Raw genomic sequence first — 5,213 nt, forward strand, 5'->3', positions numbered from 1 at the left:
ATTACGTTTTGAAAATTTTTATCAGCTAATATGAGTGATTTGTACCTTAAAACAAGATATAATAAATGCATTTTATTTAAAAATAAAATACAATTATTTGGTTGTACTTTATTTGATTGATAGGAAAAAAGGAAAAAAATTATTGCATGATATTTAATAGTAATAATTTATTTTAAAATATTTTTAGGTAAAATTTAAATAAAATGAGTGTGAGTATAATGGTAATGTTGTTAAAAAAAAGTAGTTATTATTTAAAGGTCATACGATCAGTTATTATTATGGTAATTAATTTTTATTTTTAAAGATATACATATAAATTTAAATCTCAAATTAATGTCGTTTCGACATTTTTAAAACGTTTTTTATTTCAAAATGTCAAGAAACGTTAAAAAATATTTTCGAGCACTTTTGTCATTTTAAAAATATTTCAAGGACATTTTTAAAAACGTATTTCTATTGTATGATTACGTTAAAAACGGAGTAATTTTATTTATGTTATCTTAGGGATCACGTTAAAAACATAAATAACTTGAGTTTATATTTATTTGAATGAATGATGGAATTTATATTTTTGTTTAATTGAATAATTATTTTTATAATTTTTATATTAAAATTATATTTATAAAAATGCCTCTATATTTTGTTATTTACTAATTTTTCTGCGTTTCTACTTCTTATTTTTTTGAAAAATGTTATTTTCTCATATCTATTTTCATACAATTTAATTATAATATCATAAGTTATTTTTTTTATTTTTTAAGTAACTAGTAGAATATGGCATGAATCATATGAAAACACAATATTTTGTTCATTGTCACACACCGCTCTTGTGACGGACATGCTCTGTATCAAAATTTGATTTTTTTATCATATGAAAATTTGGGGGATTATAAATTGACTTGAGCACTTCAACCTCGAAAAATAATATTTTTAAACTTAATATTATCAATGTATAGTGTGTAATTGATGTTAATTGTGTTTAAATTTCAATCTAGATTGAAAATTTTAGATTTGATCGGATTACAAAATTTAGTTCTGTGCAAGATGGAGTAAATTTGATCCAATCTTTAATTTAAAATTTTTGAAAAATTAATATTTAGTAGACCAAAGAATAAATAAATATAATAATATATACCATGTCATATGAACATATTGTTGTATATATACTATTAACGTTTGAACACAACAATAAATTTATTAATTTGAAATGTCATTGTTAAATTGTCTCGAGCTTGCAAGAAAGAGAACGATAAGAGGCAGTAAGAAAGCTTCTGCACAAATACTCTAATACTTAAATCAGATAATGAAGACACTGAAAACTTGAATACCATATTGAAACCAATATCAAATGCATATTTTTTTTCCTAAAATTATAGCATATTTATTTATAAGGGAACATGGAGCTTTTCGACATCTACTAGAATTGGAAATTTTCACATATAATGTTTATCTTAATATTCCAAGTTTTTTCATAATTATAATTATTTATGAATCATGTTTATCCATTTTGTAAATATTTGAGAGGGATTTTTGAATATCGAAATTATCTTATTTGTGTTTTGTACAAGATCTTCCTCAATTAAGAGAAAATGTATCTAATTTTCACATATAATGTTTATCTTAATATTCCAAGTTTCTTCATAATTATAATTATTTATGAATCATGTTTATCCATTTTGTAAATATTTGAGAGGGATTTTTGAATATCGAAATTATCTTATTTGTGTTTTGTGCAAGATCTTCCTCAATTAAGAGAAAATGTATCTAGCAGTTGATCGTTTCTAAGGAACAAAAATAATCATGTGATATAGGTCTTCAGGAGACATATTGGTCTCTTGGTCTTCTATCGTCGACAGTATTTGGGCATCAATTTATGAGAGACCATGGTCCTGATCTCCAAAAGACCTCGATTTTATCGGGAGACTGTGTAGTCTCCCAACTATGATCAATATCTGAGAGACCATATATGTCTTCTAGTTGTGGCCAATTCAGTCTCTTGGAGATTGCATGATCTCCTGGTGGCCAATACAGTTTCTCGATTTTATAATTTTGTCCGAGTTTTATACTTTTTTATCTCCTTAATTATTTTGAGTTTTATTGATATTTTTTTATGACACATCATGTACAACAATATATATTGTACATACATTAATCATATATACGTTATATATACGGCATACTTAATATATTATGTATGACAACCATATGCCATGCAGTATATATAACAGTTGCATATACTTTATATACAATGTATATACACATGCAATATATCATATTTACACTACATAATATACCCTACAATGTATGTAAATTGGATCGGATTGTCCAATTTAGTGTTACCAATTTGGCTCGATCCAAAATAATTATCTTAGATATATATAAATGATCTAACATGCTACAAACACAAAAAAATAGCATTTAGATCAATGCGAAAAATAAATGAAAGTTACCTTCAGCCACTATCGTTTTCTTCAGTTCTGATACTGGCTCTTCCAAACTCTCAAACACCTTAAGTGATGGTGTATGATAAAGATAATGGATGATAAGCTTAGAGACCAAAACCATGGATTTATACAACGTTCTTCCATCAAGAACATGCACCTATTACCACCTTTAATCAATGAGGAAACATAATTATGAGAGCATATGGGTCAAAAGTAATCAAGAGATTACTTTACAGCCTATAACCATTATATACGTTTAGGCCACAATTAAGGAACTTTACATTCTCCCACTTGGCCCAAATGTATAACCTGATACCTTAACTTAATCTCATTGATTGTCGTTTTTCAATAAATAAATACATGAATCATGGTTGTAAGTCCTCTAACAACGAGTATTACCTTCCATGTATTACAATGTATTCAATTTCTCAAGAATTATACTTCATGTGGCAACATTACTTAATGAATAAACCTTATGTTCATTCTTGGTCTTATATAGATGTGTTTTCTCAAATAAATTAAGGTGCACATAAATTTGAGAAAATATCACAATAAGAGTTTTATTCATATACCAAATGTATACAATTACATAGTGGAACCTAGTCCCATTTTGTCTACATAATCATTGAATTTCAGTGGTGGCATGCCTTTAGTCAAAGGATCAACAATCATCAACTCAGTACTAATGTGCTCAATGACCACTTTATTTTCTTTAACACGTTCCTTTATGGCTAAGTACTTAATGTCGATGTGTTTAGTTCGGCTTCCATTTTTGTTGTTCTTAGCCATAAAAACAGCAGTTGAATTGTCACAAAAAATTCTGAATGGCTTAGAAATGGAATCCATAACTTTAAGCTCAGATATGAAACTCTTGATCCATGCACCATGTGAAATAGCCTCAAAACAATAGATGAACTCGGCTTCCATAGTGGAAGTGACAGTCAAGGTCTACTTGACACTCCTCCATGATACAGCTCCACCGGTCATCACGAACATGTACCCTGATGTTGATTTATGTGAATCAACACAGCCAACAAAGTCAAAATCTAAGTAGCCAATCACTTCCAGATTATCCGTCCGTCTATACATAAGCATGTAGTCCTTGGTCCCTTGAAGGTACCTCATTATTTTCTTTGTAGCTCTCCAGTGGTCCATACCTAGATTACTTTGATATCGTCTTAACATTCCTACAATAAATGCAATGTTAAGCCTTGTGCTTTCCTGAACATACATTAGGCTTCCAACAATAGAAGCACATGGAATGTTCTTCATTTGTTCATTTTCAAAATCATTATTCGAGCATTGGTTCAAACTGAACTTATCACCCTTCACAATGGGAGCTACATTTGGTGAGCAATCCTTAATCTAAAATTTCTCTAAAACTTTATTGATATAGGTTTTCTAAGACAGACCCAAGATGCCTTGAAATCTATCTCTACGGATCTTGATGCCAATGACATAAAATGCCTCACCCATATCTTTCATATCAAAATTTTTAGAGAGGAATTACTTTACTTCACGTAGAAAACCCTTATCATTAGTTACAAGCAAAATGTCATCCACGTATAGAACAAGAAAATAAATCTTACTCCTACTAACCTTTTGGTATATACATTGATCCCTGGGGTTCTCAACAAATCCAAATGAATAAATTACTCCATGAAATCTAAAATACCATTGACGGGACACTTGTTTTAGACCGTATATGGATTTTTTTAACTTGCAAACCAAATGCTAACTGTCACTAAAGGGAAGTCCTTCAGGTTGTTCCATATAAACCTCATCCTCTAGGTCTCCATTAAGAAAAGCCGTTTTTACATCCATTTGTTGCAACTCAAGGTTAAAATGGGCTACTAATGCCAAAATAATGCGCAAAGAATCTTTCTTAAATACCGGATAAAAGGTCACCATATAATCGATTCCTTCATTTTGAGTGAATCCCTTACCAACGAGTCTTGCTTTGTATCTCTCAATGTGGCCTACTGAGTCATTTTTAGTATTAAAGACCCATTTATAGCTAAATGACTTTTGCATCATGAGGTAACTCAACAAGATTCCAGACTCCGTTACTCTTCATATAACTCATCTCTTCCTCCATGTCATTATACCATAATTATGACTCTTTGCAACTCATGGTCTGAGAAAATAACTCAGGATCATTTTCGACTTCAATGTCAGATTCTTGTAGGTACACTATATAATCACTAAGAATTGTTGACTTCCTAATTCTAGTGGATCTCCTTATTGTTGTATCAACATCTTCCCGATAAGCTTGTGATTAAACTGGTTGTTCAAGAGGTATTAGTGATTCCTAAACCACTGGATCCACGTGAATGTTATCATTAGCTCGTGGAACTTCATTGATTGGTTATTCAACACCTGTTGGAACTTGAGGGGTGTTGTGAACTATAACCAATCTATCACCTAAGATGGAAGGTTGAGGTTCTGAATGATCATGTTCGGAAACATTATTCCTGAGTTGATCTCTCCCACTGATCAAGTCATTCTCAAGAAACTTAACATTTCTCGATTCCACAATCCTAGTGCTGTGAGATGGAAAGTAAAATCTGTATCTCTTAAACCTTTTGGCATATCCAGTGAAAAATCCATTAATGGTCATCGGGTCCAACTTATTCTCTTGCAATTATAAATGATCACTTTAGACAGGCATCCCCAAACGTGCATATGTTGCAAACTCGGGTTTCCAACACTTCCATAATTCAAATGGCGTCTTTGGAATAGCCTTGGTTGGAACCCGATTTAATATAT

Source organism: Diospyros lotus, chromosome 11 (assembly GCF_014633365.1).
Source record: "Diospyros lotus cultivar Yz01 chromosome 11, ASM1463336v1, whole genome shotgun sequence".
Lineage (NCBI taxonomy): Eukaryota > Viridiplantae > Streptophyta > Magnoliopsida > Ericales > Ebenaceae > Diospyros > Diospyros lotus.